Source organism: Pristiophorus japonicus, chromosome 8 (assembly GCF_044704955.1).
Source record: "Pristiophorus japonicus isolate sPriJap1 chromosome 8, sPriJap1.hap1, whole genome shotgun sequence".
Classification (NCBI taxonomy): domain Eukaryota; kingdom Metazoa; phylum Chordata; class Chondrichthyes; family Pristiophoridae; genus Pristiophorus; species Pristiophorus japonicus.
In genome coordinates this window covers 170,417,527-170,436,498 of record NC_091984.1, presented here as the reverse complement: position 1 = coordinate 170,436,498, position 18,972 = coordinate 170,417,527, and the positions used below count along the sequence as shown (strand labels likewise).

Below are 18,972 nucleotides of genomic sequence, written 5' to 3'. Positions count from 1 at the left end.
GGTGGCCACTTGTAAATTGAAGCCCAGTTGAGCAGGCATTTTTGAAGCTGGCTGCATTTGTGTGGATAAAAAGGTAATGTCAGAAGTGGGATTCCAACCCACGCCCCTAGAAAGGGACCAGAATACAGCAACCTTTGGTAAGGCAAAGATTAACAGTCCTTGAGTCTGGCACCTTAGACCACTCGGCCATTCTGACAATGGGCACAGCAAGGTGAGAAAAATGTGCTCCAATTTCCGCACACTCACTGAGCAGCATCACAATCGTTCCTTTCACGAGCTCAGGTCCTCCCAAAGCGCTTTACAGCCAATGAAGTATTTTTAAAGTTGAGGCACTGTTGTAATGTCGAAAAGGCGCTAGCCAATTTGCGCACAGCAAGATCCCACAAACAGCAATGTGATCATGACCAGATAATCTGCTTTTTGCAGTGATGTTGATATCGGAATAAATTTTGAATGGAAGTCACAACTAGTTTGTTCCAACATGCATCTAATTACTGGTATTGCCCTGTGGACATTTAGGTTCCTCTGACCTGTGTGTTGCAAAATCGGTTATCGAGAATTTACCGTCGACGACTTTAATTTCCTGAATTATTACCTATCGCAAGGCAAATTCACATTTTACTCACTGGTCGTTGCTTTCAAAACGGACGCAGCTTTCAGTGGTAGCGTGGCCGAGTGGTCTAAGGCGCTGGATTTAGGCTCCAATCTCTTCGGAGGCGTGGGTTCGAATCCCACCGCTGCCAACCCCTGAATTTGGGGCGTGTACTATTTGCCTCTCTCCGCCTGAAGCAGTGTGTGGCTGCTGCGTCATGACGTGACAATTTTGGTGAGGTGAGGGGAAAACAAGTCCATTAGTTTGTTGAATACCGTTGAGGTGTTTGAAGTGGCCACTTGCAAATTTTGACACTGGATGCATTTGTGTGGGTAGCAATGTCATGTCAGAGGTCAGAGTGCAACCCATGGCCCGAGAAAAGCACCTGAATTCGCCAATCTTTGGTAAGCTCAGGATTAACAGTCGTTGATTCTGGCACCTTACTCCACTCAGCCATCCTGACAACTGGGCACAGCAGCTCCAGAAAAATGTGTTTCAACTTCACACACACTCCCATTCATTCTTACTGCGTGTCCTTTCAGGCAGCGCCAGTCATTAAGTTCATCGTCCCTACAATTCAACCAACATTCATACGCACAGATATCTCCCAACAACTCGCATTTTCCAATCTACCGGGTAACATCCTACAATTCTGCTTGCTCAGCCTGACATAAGACAAGCAGCACAGCTGACGTTCGAACGCAAGCCCTTCAAAAACAAAGCACAATCCAACAGTAGTTCCAAGCAGGACATTTCAGTCTCTCATTCGCGGGCTTTTTCAATTCACACAATACATTGATGTGGCAAGTGCTATTTGGAGCCCTGCGCCGCAGAACGTCACCAGGATCTCCTAGCTCTGTGAAGGGAAACAAGGTGCTCTGCAGCTATTGTGCCCTTGGCCTGAAGCATCAGTCTGAGCGTTACCACTTGAAGGGCTCAGTCCACAAAGGCAACGACTCTGGCAACTTTTCCGTGTTGGTGCCTGATTCGCTTGGCTCTGGTGCCTTCTTTGCTGGCAAAATGTTAATGTCAGAATTAACAGTGGAAGTCATTCCCTGAGTAACAGAGCACAATTCGGAAGCCTTTGTGTGGAAGAAGTCCCATTCTTTGACTCTGCTGCCCTGTTCTGAGAAACACCACCGGGGTTGAAAGCCACAGCACAAGAAAACAATGTGGAATTCAGCAACGCGGGAGGGTAACAATGTAATGCTCTGAGTGTGCTGCTTTTTCGTGTGGCAAAGGGTTGAAAGGAGAAGCGTGATTTGAAGCCTTATCCCCGAGAACAGGGTTAGGATGTGATAAGTTTAGAGAGGAAGATAAGTTGGTCTGTGAGTGGTCCTTCAGTTTGTTGGATAACGGCAATACCGTTGAGGTGTGCGAGGTGGCCACTTGTAAATTGAAGCCCAGTTGAGCAGGCATTTTTGAAGCTGGCTGCATTTGTGTGGATAAAAAGGTAATGTCAGAAGTGGGATTCCAACCCACGCCCCTAGAAAGGGACCAGAATACAGCAACCTTTGGTAAGGCAAAGATTAACAGTCCTTGAGTCTGGCACCTTAGACCACTCGGCCATTCTGACAATGGGCACAGCAAGGTGAGAAAAATGTGCTCCAATTTCCGCACACTCACTGAGCAGCATCACAATCGTTCCTTTCACGAGCACAGGTCCTCCCAAAGCGCTTTACAGCCAATGAAGTATTTTTAAAGTTGAGGCACTGTTGTAATGTCGAAAAGGCGCTAGCCAATTTGCGCACAGCAAGATCCCACAAACAGCAATGTGATCATGACCAGATAATCTGCTTTTTGCAGTGATGTTGATATCGGAATAAATTTTGAATGGAAGTCACAACTAGTTTGTTCCAACATGCATCTAATTACTGGTATTGCCCTGTGGACATTTAGGTTCCTCTGACCTGTGTGTTGCAAAATCGGTTATCGAGAATTTACCGTCGACGACTTTAATTTCCTGAATTATTACCTATCGCAAGGCAAATTCACATTTTACTCACTGGTCGTTGCTTTCAAAACGGACGCAGCTTTCAGTGGTAGCGTGGCCGAGTGGTCTAAGGCGCTGGATTTAGGCTCCAATCTCTTCGGAGGCGTGGGTTCGAATCCCACCGCTGCCAACCCCTGAATTTGGGGCGTGTACTATTTGCCTCTCTCCGCCTGAAGCAGTGTGTGGCTGCTGCGTCATGACGTGACAATTTTGGTGAGGTGAGGGGAAAACAAGTCCATTAGTTTGTTGAATACCGTTGAGGTGTTTGAAGTGGCCACTTGCAAATTTTGACACTGGATGCATTTGTGTGGGTAGCAATGTCATGTCAGAGGTCAGAGTGCAACCCATGGCCCGAGAAAAGCACCTGAATTCGCCAATCTTTGGTAAGCTCAGGATTAACAGTCCTTGATTCTGGCACCTTACTCCACTCAGCCATCCTGACAACTGGGCACAGCAGCTCCAGAAAAATGTGTTTCAACTTCACACACACTCCCATTCATTCTTACTGCGTGTCCTTTCAGGCAGCGCCAGTCATTAAGTTCATCGTCCCTACAATTCAACCAACATTCATACGCACAGATATCTCCCAACAACTCGCATTTTCCAATCTACCGGGTAACATCCTACAATTCTGCTTGCTCAGCCTGACATAAGACAAGCAGCACAGCTGACGTTCGAACGCAAGCCCTTCAAAAACAAAGCACAATCCAACAGTAGTTCCAAGCAGGACATTTCAGTCTCTCATTCGCGGGCTTTTTCAATTCACACAATACATTGATGTGGCAAGTGCTATTTGGAGCCCTGCGCCGCAGAACGTCACCAGGATCTCCTAGCTCTGTGAAGGGAAACAAGGTGCTCTGCAGCTATTGTGCCCTTGGCCTGAAGCATCAGTCTGAGCGTTACCACTTGAAGGGCTCAGTCCACAAAGGCAACGACTCTGGCAACTTTTCCGTGTTGGTGCCTGATTCGCTTGGCTCTGGTGCCTTCTTTGCTGGCAAAATGTTAATGTCAGAATTAACAGTGGAAGTCATTCCCTGAGTAACAGAGCACAATTCGGAAGCCTTTGTGTGGAAGAAGTCCCATTCTTTGACTCTGCTGCCCTGTTCTGAGAAACACCACCGGGGTTGAAAGCCACAGCACAAGAAAACAATGTGGAATTCAGCAACGCGGGAGGGTAACAATGTAATGCTCTGAGTGTGCTGCTTTTTCGTGTGGCAAAGGGTTGAAAGGAGAAGCGTGATTTGAAGCCTTATCCCCGAGAACAGGGTTTGGATGTGATAAGTTTAGAGAGGAAGATAAGTTGGTCTGTGAGTGGTCCTTCAGTTTGTTGGATAACGGCAATACCGTTGAGGTGTGCGAGGTGGCCACTTGTAAATTGAAGCCCAGTTGAGCAGGCATTTTTGAAGCTGGCTGCATTTGTGTGGAAAAAAGGTAATGTCAGAAGTGGGATTCCAACCCACGCCCCTAGAAAGGGACCAGAATACAGCAACCTTTGGTAAGGCAAAGATTAACAGTCCTTGAGTCTGGCACCTTAGACCACTCGGCCATTCTGACAATGGGCACAGCAAGGTGAGAAAAATGTGCTCCAATTTCCGCACACTCACTGAGCAGCATCACAATCGTTCCTTTCACGAGCTCAGGTCCTCCCAAAGCGCTTTACAGCCAATGAAGTATTTTTAAAGTTGAGGCACTGTTGTAATGTCGAAAAGGCGCTAGCCAATTTGCGCACAGCAAGATCCCACAAACAGCAATGTGATCATGACCAGATAATCTGCTTTTTGCAGTGATGTTGATATCGGAATAAATTTTGAATGGAAGTCACAACTAGTTTGTTCCAACATGCATCTAATTACTGGTATTGCCCTGTGGACATTTAGGTTCCTCTGACCTGTGTGTTGCAAAATCGGTTATCGAGAATTTACCGTCGACGACTTTAATTTCCTTAATTATTACCTATCGCAAGGCAAATTCACATTTTACTCACTGGTCGTTGCTTTCAAAACGGACGCAGCTTTCAGTGGTAGCGTGGCCGAGTGGTCTAAGGCGCTGGATTTAGGCTCCAATCTCTTCGGAGGCGTGGGTTCGAATCCCACCGCTGCCAACCCCTGAATTTGGGGCGTGTACTATTTGCCTCTCTCCGCCTGAAGCAGTGTGTGGCTGCTGCGTCATGACGTGACAATTTTGGTAAGGTGAGGGGAAAACAAGTCCATTAGTTTGTTGAATACTGTTGAGGTGTTTGAAGTGGCCACTTGCAAATTTTGACACTGGATGCATTTGTGTGGGTAGCAATGTCATGTCAGAGGTCAGAGTGCAACCCATGGCCCGAGAAAAGCACCTGAATTCGCCAATCTTTGGTAAGCTCAGGATTAACAGTCCTTGATTCTGGCACCTTACTCCACTCAGCCATCCTGACAACTGGGCACAGCAGCTCCAGAAAAATGTGTTTCAACTTCACACACACTCCCATTCATTCTTACTGCGTGTCCTTTCAGGCAGCGCCAGTCATTAAGTTCATCGTCCCTACAATTCAACCAACATTCATACGCACAGATATCTCCCAACAACTCGCATTTTCCAATCTACCGGGTAACATCCTGCAATTCTGCTTGCTCAGCCTGACATAAGACAAGCAGCACAGCTGACGTTCGAACGCAAGCCCTTCAAAAACAAAGCACAATCCAACAGTAGTTCCAAGCAGGACATTTCAGTCTCTCATTCGCGGGCTTTTTCAATTCACACAATACATTGATGTGGCAAGTGCTATTTGGAGCCCTGCGCCGCAGAACGTCACCAGGATCTCCTAGCTCTGTGAAGGGAAACAAGGTGCTCTGCAGCTATTGTGCCCTTGGCCTGAAGCATCAGTCTGAGCGTTACCACTTGAAGGGCTCAGTCCACAAAGGCAACGACTCTGGCAACTTTTCCGTGTTGGTGCCTGATTCTCTTGGCTCTGGTGCCTTCTTTGCTGGCAAAATGTTAATGTCAGAATTAACAGTGGAAGTCATTCCCTGAGTAACAGAGCACAATTCAGAAGCCTTTGTGTGGAAGAAGTCCCATTCTTTGACTCTGCTGCCCTGTTCTGAGAAACACCACCGGGGTTGAAAGCCACAGCACAAGAAAACAATGTGGAATTCAGCAACGCGGGAGGGTAACAATGTAATGCTCTGAGTGTGCTGCTTTTTCGTGTGGCAAAGGGTTGAAAGGAGAAGCGTGATTTGAAGCCTTATCCCCGAGAACAGTGTTAGGATGTGATAAGTTTAGAGAGGAAGATAAGTTGGTCTGTGAGTGGTCCTTCAGTTTGTTGCATAACGGCAATACCGTTGAGGTGTGCGAGGTGGCCACTTGTAAATTGAAGCCCAGTTGAGCAGGCATTTTTGAAGCTGGCTGCATTTGTGTGGATAAAAAGGTAATGTCAGAAGTGGGATTCCAACCCACGCCCCTAGAAAGGGACCAGAATACAGCAAACTTTGGTAAGGCAAAGATTAACAGTCCTTGAGTCTGGCACCTTAGACCACTCGGCCATTCTGACAATGGGCAGCGCAAGGTGAGAAAAATGTGCTCCAATTTCCGCACACTCACTGAGCAGCATCACAATCGTTCCTTTCACGAGCTCAGGTCCTCCCAAAGCGCTTTACAGCCAATGAAGTATTTTTAAAGTTGAGGCACTGTTGTAATGTCGAAAAGGCGCTAGCCAATTTGCGCACAGCAAGATCCCACAAACAGCAATGTGATCATGACCAGATAATCTGCTTTTTGCAGTGATGTTGATATCGGAATAAATTTTGAATGGAAGTCACAACTAGTTTGTTCCAACATGCATCTAATTACTGGTATTGCCCTGTGGACATTTAGGTTCCTCTGACCTGTGTGTTGCAAAATCGGTTATCGAGAATTTACCGTCGACGACTTTAATTTCCTTAATTATTACCTATCGCAAAGCAAATTCACATTTTACTCACTCGTCGTTGCTTTCAAAACGGACGCAGCTTTCAGTGGTAGCGTGGCCGAGTGGTCTAAGGCGCTGGATTTAGGCTCCAATCTCTTCGGAGGCGTGGGTTCGAATCCCACCGCTGCCAACCCCTGAATTTGGGGCGTGTACTATTTGCCTCTCTCCGCCTGAAGCAGTGTGTGGCTGCTGCGTCATGACGTGACAATTTTGGTGAGGTGAGGGGAAAACAAGTCCATTAGTTTGTTGAATACCGTTGAGGTGTTTGAAGTGGCCACTTGCAAATTTTGACACTGGATGCATTTGTGTGGGTAGCAATGTCATGTCAGAGGTCAGAGTGCAACCCATGGCCCGAGAAAAGCACCTGAATTCGCCAATCTTTGGTAAGCTCAGGATTAACAGTCCTTGATTCTGGCACCTTACTCCACTCAGCCATCCTGACAACTGGGCACAGCAGCTCCAGAAAAATGTGTTTCAACTTCACACACACTCCCATTCATTCTTACTGCGTGTCCTTTCAGGCAGCGCCAGTCATTAAGTTCATCGTCCCTACAATTCAACCAACATTCATACGCACAGATATCTCCCAACAACTCGCATTTTCCAATCTACCGGGTAACATCCTGCAATTCTGCTTGCTCAGCCTGACATAAGACAAGCAGCACAGCTGACGTTCGAACGCAAGCCCTTCAAAAACAAAGCACAATCCAACAGTAGTTCCAAGCAGGACATTTCAGTCTCTCATTCGCGGGCTTTTTCAATTCACACAATACATTGATGTGGCAAGTGCTATTTGGAGCCCTGCGCCGCAGAACGTCACCAGGATCTCCTAGCTCTGTGAAGGGAAACAAGGTGCTCTGCAGCTATTGTGCCCTTGGCCTGAAGCATCAGTCTGAGCGTTACCACTTGAAGGGCTCAGTCCACAAAGGCAACGACTCTGGCAACTTTTCCGTGTTGGTGCCTGATTCGCTTGGCTCTGGTGCCTTCTTTGCTGGCAAAATGTTAATGTCAGAATTAACAGTGGAAGTCATTCTCTGAGTAACAGAGCACAATTCAGAAGCCTTTGTGTGGAAGAAGTCCCATTCTTTGACTCTGCTGCCCTGTTCTGAGAAACACCACCGGGGTTGAAAGCCACAGCACAAGAAAACAATGTGGAATTCAGCAACGCGGGAGGGTAACAATGTAATGCTCTGAGTGTGCTGCTTTTTCGTGTGGCAAAGGGTTGAAAGGAGAAGCGTGATTTGAAGCCTTATCCCCGAGAACAGTGTTAGGATGTGATAAGTTTAGAGAGGAAGATAAGTTGGTCTGTGAGTGGTCCTTCAGTTTGTTGGATAACGGCAATACCGTTGAGGTGTGCGAGGTGGCCACTTGTAAATTGAAGCCCAGTTGAGCAGGCATTTTTGAAGCTGGCTGCATTTGTGTGGATAAAAAGGTAATGTCAGAAGTGGGATTCCAACCCACGCCCCTAGAAAGGGACCAGAATACAGCAAACTTTGGTAAGGCAAAGATTAACAGTCCTTGAGTCTGGCACGTTAGACCACTCGGCCATTCTGACAATGGGCAGCGCAAGGTGAGAAAAATGTGCTCCAATTTCCGCACACTCACTGAGCAGCTTCACAATCGTTCCTTTCACGAGCTCAGGTCCTCCCAAAGCGCTTTACAGCCAATGAAGTATTTTTAAAGTTGAGGCACTGTTGTAATGTCGAAAAGGCGCTAGCCAATTTGCGCACAGCAAGATCCCACAAACAGCAATGTGATCATGACCAGATAATCTGCTTTTTGCAGTGATGTTGATATCGGAATAAATTTTGAATGGAAGTCACAACTAGTTTGTTCCAACATGCATCTAATTACTGGTATTGCCCTGTGGACATTTAGGTTCCTCTGACCTGTGTGTTGCAAAATCGGTTATCGAGAATTTACCGTCGACGACTTTAATTTCCTGAATTATTACCGATCGCAAGGCAAATTCACATTTTACTCACTGGTCGTTGCTTTCAAAACGGACGCAGCTTTCAGTGGTAGCGTGGCCGAGTGGTCTAAGGCGCTGGATTTAGGCTCCAATCTCTTCGGAGGCGTGGGTTCGAATCCCACCGCTGCCAACCCCTGAATTTGGGGCGTGTACTATTTGCCTCTCTCCGCCTGAAGCAGTGTGTGGCTGCTGCGTCATGACGTGACAATTTTGGTGAGGTGAGGGGAAAACAAGTCCATTAGTTTGTTGAATACCGTTGAGGTGTTTGAAGTGGCCACTTGCAAATTTTGACACTGGATGCATTTGTGTGGGTAGCAATGTCATGTCAGAGGTCAGAGTGCAACCCATGGCCCGAGAAAAGCACCTGAATTCGCCAATCTTTGGTAAGCTCAGGATTAACAGTCCTTGATTCTGGCACCTTACTCCACTCAGCCATCCTGACAACTGGGCACAGCAGCTCCAGAAAAATGTGTTTCAACTTCACACACACTCCCATTCATTCTTACTGCGTGTCCTTTCAGGCAGCGCCAGTCATTAAGTTCATCGTCCCTACAATTCAACCAACATTCATACGCACAGATATCTCCCAACAACTCGCATTTTCCAATCTACCGGGTAACATCCTGCAATTCTGCTTGCTCAGCCTGACATAAGACAAGCAGCACAGCTGACGTTCGAACGCAAGCCCTTCAAAAACAAAGCACAATCCAACAGTAGTTCCAAGCAGGACATTTCAGTCTCTCATTCGCGGGCTTTTTCAATTCACACAATACATTGATGTGGCAAGTGCTATTTGGAGCCCTGCGCCGCAGAACGTCACCAGGATCTCCTAGCTCTGTGAAGGGAAACAAGGTGCTCTGCAGCTATTGTGCCCTTGGCCTGAAGCATCAGTCTGAGCGTTACCACTTGAAGGGCTCAGTCCACAAAGGCAACGACTCTGGCAACTTTTCCGTGTTGGTGCCTGATTCGCTTGGCTCTGGTGCCTTCTTTGCTGGCAAAATGTTAATGTCAGAATTAACAGTGGAAGTCATTCTCTGAGTAACAGAGCACAATTCAGAAGCCTTTGTGTGGAAGAAGTCCCATTCTTTGACTCTGCTGCCCTGTTCTGAGAAACACCACCGGGGTTGAAAGCCACAGCACAAGAAAACAATGTGGAATTCAGCAACGCGGGAGGGTAACAATGTAATGCTCTGAGTGTGCTGCTTTTTCGTGTGGCAAAGGGTTGAAAGGAGAAGCGTGATTTGAAGCCTTATCCCCGAGAACAGTGTTAGGATGTGATAAGTTTAGAGAGGAAGATAAGTTGGTCTGTGAGTGGTCCTTCAGTTTGTTGGATAACGGCAATACCGTTGAGGTGTGCGAGGTGGCCACTTGTAAATTGAAGCCCAGTTGAGCAGGCATTTTTGAAGCTGGCTGCATTTGTGTGGATAAAAAGGTAATGTCAGAAGTGGGATTCCAACCCACGCCCCTAGAAAGGGACCAGAATACAGCAAACTTTGGTAAGGCAAAGATTAACAGTCCTTGAGTCTGGCACGTTAGACCACTCGGCCATTCTGACAATGGGCAGCGCAAGGTGAGAAAAATGTGCTCCAATTTCCGCACACTCACTGAGCAGCTTCACAATCGTTCCTTTCACGAGCTCAGGTCCTCCCAAAGCGCTTTACAGCCAATGAAGTATTTTTAAAGTTGAGGCACTGTTGTAATGTCGAAAAGGCGCTAGCCAATTTGCGCACAGCAAGATCCCACAAACAGCAATGTGATCATGACCAGATAATCTGCTTTTTGCAGTGATGTTGATATCGGAATAAATTTTGAATGGAAGTCACAACTAGTTTGTTCCAACATGCATCTAATTACTGGTATTGCCCTGTGGACATTTAGGTTCCTCTGACCTGTGTGTTGCAAAATCGGTTATCGAGAATTTACCGTCGACGACTTTAATTTCCTGAATTATTACCGATCGCAAGGCAAATTCACATTTTACTCACTGGTCGTTGCTTTCAAAACGGACGCAGCTTTCAGTGGTAGCGTGGCCGAGTGGTCTAAGGCGCTGGATTTAGGCTCCAATCTCTTCGGAGGCGTGGGTTCGAATCCCACCGCTGCCAACCCCTGAATTTGGGGCGTGTACTATTTGCCTCTCTCCGCCTGAAGCAGTGTGTGGCTGCTGCGTCATGACGTGACAATTTTGGTGAGGTGAGGGGAAAACAAGTCCATTAGTTTGTTGAATACTGTTGAGGTGTTTGAAGTGGCCACTTGCAAATTTTGACACTGGATGCATTTGTGTGGGTAGCAATGTCATGTCAGAGGTCAGAGTGCAACCCATGGCCCGAGAAAAGCACCTGAATTCGCCAATCTTTGGTAAGCTCAGGATTAACAGTCCTTGATTCTGGCACCTTACTCCACTCAGCCATCCTGACAACTGGGCACAGCAGCTCCAGAAAAATGTGTTTCAACTTCACACACACTCCCATTCATTCTTACTGCGTGTCCTTTCAGGCAGCGCCAGTCATTAAGTTCATCGTCCCTACAATTCAACCAACATTCATACGCACAGATATCTCCCAACAACTCGCATTTTCCAATCTACCGGGTAACATCCTACAATTCTGCTTGCTCAGCCTGACATAAGACAAGCAGCACAGCTGACGTTCGAACGCAAGCCCTTCAAAAACAAAGCACAATCCAACAGTAGTTCCAAGCAGGACATTTCAGTCTCTCATTCGCGGGCTTTTTCAATTCACACAATACATTGATGTGGCAAGTGCTATTTGGAGCCCTGCGCCGCAGAACGTCACCAGGATCTCCTAGCTCTGTGAAGGGAAACAAGGTGCTCTGCAGCTATTGTGCCCTTGGCCTGAAGCATCAGTCTGAGCGTTACCACTTGAAGGGCTCAGTCCACAAAGGCAACGACTCTGGCAACTTTTCCGTGTTGGTGCCTGATTCGCTTGGCTCTGGTGCCTTCTTTGCTGGCAAAATGTTAATGTCAGAATTAACAGTGGAAGTCATTCCCTGAGTAACAGAGCACAATTCGGAAGCCTTTGTGTGGAAGAAGTCCCATTCTTTGACTCTGCTGCCCTGTTCTGAGAAACACCACCGGGGTTGAAAGCCACAGCACAAGAAAACAATGTGGAATTCAGCAACGCGGGAGGGTAACAATGTAATGCTCTGAGTGTGCTGCTTTTTCGTGTGGCAAAGGGTTGAAAGAAGAAGCGTGATTTGAAGCCTTATCCCCGAGAACAGGGTTAGGATGTGATAAGTTTAGAGAGGAAGATAAGTTGGTCTGTGAGTGGTCCTTCAGTTTGTTGGATAACGGCAATACCGTTGAGGTGTGCGAGGTGGCCACTTGTAAATTGAAGCCCAGTTGAGCAGGCATTTTTGAAGCTGGCTGCATTTGTGTGGATAAAAAGGTAATGTCAGAAGTGGGATTCCAACCCACGCCCCTAGAAAGGGACCAGAATACAGCAACCTTTGGTAAGGCAAAGATTAACAGTCCTTGAGTCTGGCACCTTAGACCACTCGGCCATTCTGACAATGGGCAGCGCAAGGTGAGAAAAATGTGCTCCAATTTCCGCACACTCACTGAGCAGCATCACAATCGTTCCTTTCACGAGCTCAGGTCCTCCCAAAGCGCTTTACAGCCAATGAAGTATTTTTAAAGTTGAGGCACTGTTGTAATGTCGAAAAGGCGCTAGCCAATTTGCGCACAGCAAGATCCCACAAACAGCAATGTGATCATGACCAGATAATCTGCTTTTTGCAGTGATGTTGATATCGGAATAAATTTTGAATGGAAGTCACAACTAGTTTGTTCCAACATGCATCTAATTACTGGTATTGCCCTGTGGACATTTAGGTTCCTCTGACCTGTGTGTTGCAAAATCGGTTATCGAGAATTTACCGTCGACGACTTTAATTTCCTTAATTATTACCTATCGCAAGGCAAATTCACATTTTACTCACTGGTCGTTGCTTTCAAAACGGACGCAGCTTTCAGTGGTAGCGTGGCCGAGTGGTCTAAGGCGCTGGATTTAGGCTCCAATCTCTTCGGAGGCGTGGGTTCGAATCCCACCGCTGCCAACCCCTGAATTTGGGGCGTGTACTATTTGCCTCTCTCCGCCTGAAGCAGTGTGTGGCTGCTGCGTCATGACGTGACAATTTTGGTGAGGTGAGGGGAAAACAAGTCCATTAGTTTGTTGAATACTGTTGAGGTGTTTGAAGTGGCCACTTGCAAATTTTGACACTGGATGCATTTGTGTGGGTAGCAATGTCATGTCAGAGGTCAGAGTGCAACCCATGGCCCGAGAAAAGCACCTGAATTCGCCAATCTTTGGTAAGCTCAGGATTAACAGTCCTTGATTCTGGCACCTTACTCCACTCAGCCATCCTGACAACTGGGCACAGCAGCTCCAGAAAAATGTGTTTCAACTTCACACACACTCCCATTCATTCTTACTGCGTGTCCTTTCAGGCAGCGCCAGTCATTAAGTTCATCGTCCCTACAATTCAACCAACATTCATACGCACAGATATCTCCCAACAACTCGCATTTTCCAATCTACCGGGTAACATCCTGCAATTCTGCTTGCTCAGCCTGACATAAGACAAGCAGCACAGCTGACGTTCGAACGCAAGCCCTTCAAAAACAAAGCACAATCCAACAGTAGTTCCAAGCAGGACATTTCAGTCTCTCATTCGCGGGCTTTTTCAATTCACACAATACATTGATGTGGCAAGTGCTATTTGGAGCCCTGCGCCGCAGAACGTCACCAGGATCTCCTAGCTCTGTGAAGGGAAACAAGGTGCTCTGCAGCTATTGTGCCCTTGGCCTGAAGCATCAGTCTGAGCGTTACCACTTGAAGGGCTCAGTCCACAAAGGCAACGACTCTGGCAACTTTTCCGTGTTGGTGCCTGATTCGCTTGGCTCTGGTGCCTTCTTTGCTGGCAAAATGTTAATGTCAGAATTAACAGTGGAAGTCATTCCCTGAGTAACAGAGCACAATTCGGAAGCCTTTGTGTGGAAGAAGTCCCATTCTTTGACTCTGCTGCCCTGTTCTGAGAAACACCACCGGGGTTGAAAGCCACAGCACAAGAAAACAATGTGGAATTCAGCAACGCGGGAGGGTAACAATGTAATGCTCTGAGTGTGCTGCTTTTTCGTGTGGCAAAGGGTTGAAAGGAGAAGCGTGATTTGAAGCCTTATCCCCGAGAACAGGGTTAGGATGTGATAAGTTTAGAGAGGAAGATAAGTTGGTCTGTGAGTGGTCCTTCAGTTTGTTGGATAACGGCAATACCGTTGAGGTGTGCGAGGTGGCCACTTGTAAATTGAAGCCCAGTTGAGCAGGCATTTTTGAAGCTGGCTGCATTTGTGTGGATAAAAAGGTAATGTCAGAAGTGGGATTCCAACCCACGCCCCTAGAAAGGGACCAGAATACAGCAACCTTTGGTAAGGCAAAGATTAACAGTCCTTGAGTCTGGCACCTTAGACCACTCGGCCATTCTGACAATGGGCAGAGCAAGGTGAGAAAAATGTGCTCCAATTTCCGCACACTCACTGAGCAGCATCACAATCGTTCCTTTCACGAGCTCAGGTCCTCCCAAAGCGCTTTACAGCCAATGAAGTATTTTTAAAGTTGAGGCACTGTTGTAATGTCGAAAAGGCGCTAGCCAATTTGCGCACAGCAAGATCCCACAAACAGCAATGTGATCATGACCAGATAATCTGCTTTTTGCAGTGATGTTGATATCGGAATAAATTTTGAATGGAAGTCACAACTAGTTTGTTCCAACATGCATCTAATTACTGGTATTGCCCTGTGGACATTTAGGTTCCTCTGACCTGTGTGTTGCAAAATCGGTTATCGAGAATTTACCGTCGACGACTATAATTTCCTCAATTATCACCTATCGCAAGGCAAATTCACATTTTACTCACTGGTCGTTGCTTTCAAAACGGACGCAGCTTTCAGTGGTAGCGTGGCCGAGTGGTCTAAGGCGCTGGATTTAGGCTCCAATCTCTTCGGAGGCGTGGGTTCGAATCCCACCGCTGCCAGCCCCTGAATTTGGGGCGTGTACTATTTGCCTCTCTCCGCCTGAAGCAGTGTGTGGCTGCTGCGTCATGACGTGACAATTTTGGTGATGTGAGGGGAAAACAAGTCCATTAGTTTGTTGAATACCGTTGAGGTGTTTGAAGTGGCCACTTGCAAATTTTGACACTGGATGCATTTGTGTGGGTAGCAATGTCATGTCAGAGGTCAGAGTGCAACCCATGGCCCGAGAAAAGCACCTGAATTCGCCAATCTTTGGTAAGCTCAGGATTAACAGTCCTTGATTCTGGCACCTTACTCCACTCAGCCATCCTGACAACTGGGCACAGCAGAACCAGAAAAATGTGTTTCAACTTCACACACACTCCCATTCATTCTTACTGCGTGTCCTTTCAGGCAGCGCCAGTCATTAAGTTCATCGTCCCTACAATTCAACCAACATTCATACGCACAGATATCTCCCAACAACTCGCATTTTCCAATCTACCGGGTAACATCCTACAATTCTGCTTGCTCAGCCTGACATAAGACAAGCAGCACAGCTGACGTTCGAACGCAAGCCCTTCAAAAACAAAGCACAATCCAACAGTAGTTCCAAGCAGGACATTTCAGTCTCTCATTCGCGGGCTTTTTCAATTCACACAATACATTGATGTGGCAAGTGCTATTTGGAGCCCTGCGCCGCAGAACGTCACCAGGATCTCCTAGCTCTGTGAAGGGAAACAAGGTGCTCTGCAGCTATTGTGCCCTTGGCCTGAAGCATCAGTCTGAGCGTTACCACTTGAAGGGCTCAGTCCACAAAGGCAACGACTCTGGCAACTTTTCCGTGTTGGTGCCTGATTCGCTTGGCTCTGGTGCCTTCTTTGCTGGCAAAATGTTAATGTCAGAATTAACAGTGGAAGTCATTCCCTGAGTAACAGAGCACAATTCGGAAGCCTTTGTGTGGAAGAAGTCCCATTCTTTGACTCTGCTGCCCTGTTCTGAGAAACACCACCGGGGTTGAAAGCCACAGCACAAGAAAACAATGTGGAATTCAGCAACGCGGGAGGGTAACAATGTAATGCTCTGAGTGTGCTGCTTTTTCGTGTGGCAAAGGGTTGAAAGGAGAAGCGTGATTTGAAGCCTTATCCCCGAGAACAGGGTTAGGATGTGATAAGTTTAGAGAGGAAGATAAGTTGGTCTGTGAGTGGTCCTTCAGTTTGTTGGATAACGGCAATACCGTTGAGGTGTGCGAGGTGGCCACTTGTAAATTGAAGCCCAGTTGAGCAGGCATTTTTGAAGCTGGCTGCATTTGTGTGGATAAAAAGGTAATGTCAGAAGTGGGATTCCAACCCACGCCCCTAGAAAGGGACCAGAATACAGCAACCTTTGGTAAGGCAAAGATTAACAGTCCTTGAGTCTGGCACCTTAGACCACTCGGCCATTCTGACAATGGGCAGAGCAAGGTGAGAAAAATGTGCTCCAATTTCCGCACACTCACTGAGCAGCATCACAATCGTTCCTTTCACGAGCTCAGGTCCTCCCAAAGCGCTTTACAGCCAATGAAGTATTTTTAAAGTTGAGGCACTGTTGTAATGTCGAAAAGGCGCTAGCCAATTTGCGCACAGCAAGATCCCACAAACAGCAATGTGATCATGACCAGATAATCTGCTTTTTGCAGTGATGTTGATATCGGAATAAATTTTGAATGGAAGTCACAACTAGTTTGTTCCAACATGCATCTAATTACTGGTATTGCCCTGTGGACATTTAGGTTCCTCTGACCTGTGTGTTGCAAAATCGGTTATCGAGAATTTACCGTCGACGACTATAATTTCCTCAATTATCACCTATCGCAAGGCAAATTCACATTTTACTCACTGGTCGTTGCTTTCAAAACGGACGCAGCTTTCAGTGGTAGCGTGGCCGAGTGGTCTAAGGCGCTGGATTTAGGCTCCAATCTCTTCGGAGGCGTGGGTTCGAATCCCACCGCTGCCAGCCCCTGAATTTGGGGCGTGTACTATTTGCCTCTCTCCGCCTGAAGCAGTGTGTGGCTGCTGCGTCATGACGTGACAATTTTGGTGATGTGAGGGGAAAACAAGTCCATTAGTTTGTTGAATACCGTTGAGGTGTTTGAAGTGGCCACTTGCAAATTTTGACACTGGATGCATTTGTGTGGGTAGCAATGTCATGTCAGAGGTCAGAGTGCAACCCATGGCCCGAGAAAAGCACCTGAATTCGCCAATCTTTGGTAAGCTCAGGATTAACAGTCCTTGATTCTGGCACCTTACTCCACTCAGCCATCCTGACAACTGGGCACAGCAGCTCCAGAAAAATGTGTTTCAACTTCACACACACTCCCATTCATTCTTACTGCGTGTCCTTTCAGGCAGCGCCAGTCATTAAGTTCATCGTCCCTACAATTCAACCAACATTCATACGCACAGATATCTCCCAACAACTCGCATTTTCCAATCTACCGGGTAACATCCTACAATTCTGCTTGCTCAGCCTGACATAAGACAAGCAGCACAGCTGACGTTCGAACGCAAGCCCTTCAAAAACAAAGCACAATCCAACAGTAGTTCCAAGCAGGACATTTCAGTCTCTCATTCGCGGGCTTTTTCAATTCACACAATACATTGATGTGGCAAGTGCTATTTGGAGCCCTGCGCCGCAGAACGTCACCAGGATCTCCTAGCTCTGTGAAGGGAAACAAGGTGCTCTGCAGCTATTGTGCCCTTGGCCTGAAGCATCAGTCTGAGCGTTACCACTTGAAGGGCTCAGTCCACAAAGGCAACGACTCTGGCAACTTTTCCGTGTTGGTGCCTGATTCGCTTGGCTCTGGTGCCTTCTTTGCTGGCAAAATGTTAATGTCAGAATTAACAGTGGAAGTCATTCCCTGAGTAACAGAGCACAATTCGGAAGCCTTTGTGTGGAAGAAGTCCCATTCTTTGACTCTGCTGCCCTGTTCTGAGAAACACCACCGGGGTTGAAAGCCACAGCACAAGAAAACAATGTGGAATTCAGCAACGCGGGAGGGTAACAATGTAATGCTCTGAGTGTGCTGCTTTTTCGTGTGGCAAAGGGTTGAAAGGAGAAGCGTGATTTGAAGCCTTATCCCCGAGAACAGTGTTAGGATGTGATAAGTTTAGAGAGGAAGATAAGTTGGTCTGTGAGTGGTCCTTCAGTTTGTTGGATAACGGCAATACCGTTGAGGTGTGCGAGGTGGCCACTTGTAAATTGAAGCCCAATTGAGCAGGCATTTTTGAAGCTGGCTGCATTTGTGTGGATTAAAAGGTAATGTCAGAAGTGGGATTCCAACCCACGCCCCTAGAAAGGGACCAGAATTCAGCAACCTTTGGTACGGCAAAGATTAACAGTCCTTGAGTCTGGCACCTTAGACCACTCAGCCATTCTGACAATGGGCACAGCAAGGTGAGAAAAATGTGTTCCAATTTCCGCACACTCACTGAGCAGCATCACAATCGTTCCTTTCACGAGCTCAGGTCCTCCCAAAGCGCTTTACAGCCAATGAAGTATTTTTAAAGTTGAGGCACTGTTGTAATGTCGAAAAGGCGCTAGCCAATTTGCGCACAGCAAGATCCCACAAACAGCAATGTGATCATGACCAGATAATCTGCTTTTTGCAGTGATGTTGATATCGGAATAAATATTGAATGGAAGTCACAACTAGTTTGTTCCAACATGCATCTAATTACTGGTATTGCCCTGTGGACATTTAGGTTCCTCTGACCTGTGTGTTGCAAAATCGGTTATCGAGAATTTACCGTCGACGACTTTAATTTCCTTAATTATTACCGATCGCAAGGCAAATTCACATTTTACTCACTGGTCGTTGCTTTCAAAACGGACGCAGCTTTCAGTGGTAGCGTGGCCGAGTGGTCTAAGGCGCTGGATTTAGGCTCCAATCTCTTCGGAGGCGTGGGTTCGAATCCCACCGCTGCCAGCCCCTGAATTTGGGGCGTGTACTATTTGCCTCTCTCCGCCTGAAGCAGTGTGTGGCTGCTGCGTCATGACGTGACAATTTTGGTGATGTGAGGGGAAAACAAGTCCATTAGTTTGTTGAATACCGTTGAGGTGTTTGAAGTGGCCACTTGCAAATTTTGACACTGGATGCATTTGTGTGGGTAGCAATGTCATGTCAGAGGTCAGAGTGCAACCCATGGCCCGAGAAAAGCACCTGAATTCGCCAATCTTTGGTAAGCTCAGGATTAACAGTCCTTGATTCTGGCACCTTACTCCACTCAGCCATCCTGACAACTGGGCACAGCAGCTCCAGAAAAATGTGTTTCAACTTCACACACACTCCCATTCATTCTTACTGCGTGTCCTTTCAGGCAGCGCCAGTCATTAAGTTCATCGTCCCTACAATTCAACCAACATTCATACGCACAGATATCTCCCAACAACTCGCATTTTCCAATCTAC

General features: G+C 47.0%; 18 non-coding genes across 18 annotated transcripts; 10 read left to right on the top strand and 8 right to left on the bottom strand.

The window, feature by feature from the left end:
* Positions 1 to 77: 77 nt before the first annotated feature.
* trnal-caa (transfer RNA leucine (anticodon CAA)) lies at positions 78 to 196 on the bottom strand. Its single transcript has 2 exons — positions 159 to 196; positions 78 to 123 (listed from the first exon to the last, which is right to left on the bottom strand). It is a non-coding gene; the product is annotated as a tRNA-Leu (tRNA).
* A 465-nt stretch (positions 197 to 661) lies between these two features.
* On the top strand, positions 662 to 743 carry trnal-uag (transfer RNA leucine (anticodon UAG)). Its single transcript has one exon. It is a non-coding gene; the product is annotated as a tRNA-Leu (tRNA).
* A 1,306-nt stretch (positions 744 to 2,049) lies between these two features.
* On the bottom strand, positions 2,050 to 2,168 carry trnal-caa (transfer RNA leucine (anticodon CAA)). Its single transcript has 2 exons — positions 2,131 to 2,168; positions 2,050 to 2,095 (listed from the first exon to the last, which is right to left on the bottom strand). It is a non-coding gene; the product is annotated as a tRNA-Leu (tRNA).
* Positions 2,169 to 2,633: 465 nt separating this feature from the next.
* trnal-uag (transfer RNA leucine (anticodon UAG)) lies at positions 2,634 to 2,715 on the top strand. Its single transcript has one exon. It is a non-coding gene; the product is annotated as a tRNA-Leu (tRNA).
* A 1,305-nt stretch (positions 2,716 to 4,020) lies between these two features.
* On the bottom strand, positions 4,021 to 4,139 carry trnal-caa (transfer RNA leucine (anticodon CAA)). Its single transcript has 2 exons — positions 4,102 to 4,139; positions 4,021 to 4,066 (listed from the first exon to the last, which is right to left on the bottom strand). It is a non-coding gene; the product is annotated as a tRNA-Leu (tRNA).
* Positions 4,140 to 4,604: 465 nt separating this feature from the next.
* On the top strand, positions 4,605 to 4,686 carry trnal-uag (transfer RNA leucine (anticodon UAG)). The gene has a single exon. It is a non-coding gene; the product is annotated as a tRNA-Leu (tRNA).
* Positions 4,687 to 5,992: 1,306 nt separating this feature from the next.
* trnal-caa (transfer RNA leucine (anticodon CAA)) lies at positions 5,993 to 6,111 on the bottom strand. Its single transcript has 2 exons — positions 6,074 to 6,111; positions 5,993 to 6,038 (listed from the first exon to the last, which is right to left on the bottom strand). It is a non-coding gene; the product is annotated as a tRNA-Leu (tRNA).
* Positions 6,112 to 6,576: 465 nt separating this feature from the next.
* On the top strand, positions 6,577 to 6,658 carry trnal-uag (transfer RNA leucine (anticodon UAG)). The gene has a single exon. It is a non-coding gene; the product is annotated as a tRNA-Leu (tRNA).
* Positions 6,659 to 8,548: 1,890 nt separating this feature from the next.
* On the top strand, positions 8,549 to 8,630 carry trnal-uag (transfer RNA leucine (anticodon UAG)). The gene has a single exon. It is a non-coding gene; the product is annotated as a tRNA-Leu (tRNA).
* Positions 8,631 to 10,520: 1,890 nt separating this feature from the next.
* On the top strand, positions 10,521 to 10,602 carry trnal-uag (transfer RNA leucine (anticodon UAG)). The gene has a single exon. It is a non-coding gene; the product is annotated as a tRNA-Leu (tRNA).
* Positions 10,603 to 11,908: 1,306 nt separating this feature from the next.
* On the bottom strand, positions 11,909 to 12,027 carry trnal-caa (transfer RNA leucine (anticodon CAA)). Its single transcript has 2 exons — positions 11,990 to 12,027; positions 11,909 to 11,954 (listed from the first exon to the last, which is right to left on the bottom strand). It is a non-coding gene; the product is annotated as a tRNA-Leu (tRNA).
* A 465-nt stretch (positions 12,028 to 12,492) lies between these two features.
* Positions 12,493 to 12,574, top strand: trnal-uag (transfer RNA leucine (anticodon UAG)). The gene has a single exon. It is a non-coding gene; the product is annotated as a tRNA-Leu (tRNA).
* A 1,306-nt stretch (positions 12,575 to 13,880) lies between these two features.
* On the bottom strand, positions 13,881 to 13,999 carry trnal-caa (transfer RNA leucine (anticodon CAA)). Its single transcript has 2 exons — positions 13,962 to 13,999; positions 13,881 to 13,926 (listed from the first exon to the last, which is right to left on the bottom strand). It is a non-coding gene; the product is annotated as a tRNA-Leu (tRNA).
* Positions 14,000 to 14,464: 465 nt separating this feature from the next.
* trnal-uag (transfer RNA leucine (anticodon UAG)) lies at positions 14,465 to 14,546 on the top strand. Its single transcript has one exon. It is a non-coding gene; the product is annotated as a tRNA-Leu (tRNA).
* A 1,306-nt stretch (positions 14,547 to 15,852) lies between these two features.
* On the bottom strand, positions 15,853 to 15,971 carry trnal-caa (transfer RNA leucine (anticodon CAA)). The gene is made up of 2 exons: positions 15,934 to 15,971; positions 15,853 to 15,898 (listed from the first exon to the last, which is right to left on the bottom strand). It is a non-coding gene; the product is annotated as a tRNA-Leu (tRNA).
* A 465-nt stretch (positions 15,972 to 16,436) lies between these two features.
* On the top strand, positions 16,437 to 16,518 carry trnal-uag (transfer RNA leucine (anticodon UAG)). The gene has a single exon. It is a non-coding gene; the product is annotated as a tRNA-Leu (tRNA).
* Positions 16,519 to 17,824: 1,306 nt separating this feature from the next.
* Positions 17,825 to 17,943, bottom strand: trnal-caa (transfer RNA leucine (anticodon CAA)). Its single transcript has 2 exons — positions 17,906 to 17,943; positions 17,825 to 17,870 (listed from the first exon to the last, which is right to left on the bottom strand). It is a non-coding gene; the product is annotated as a tRNA-Leu (tRNA).
* Positions 17,944 to 18,408: 465 nt separating this feature from the next.
* Positions 18,409 to 18,490, top strand: trnal-uag (transfer RNA leucine (anticodon UAG)). Its single transcript has one exon. It is a non-coding gene; the product is annotated as a tRNA-Leu (tRNA).
* Positions 18,491 to 18,972: the final 482 nt, after the last annotated feature.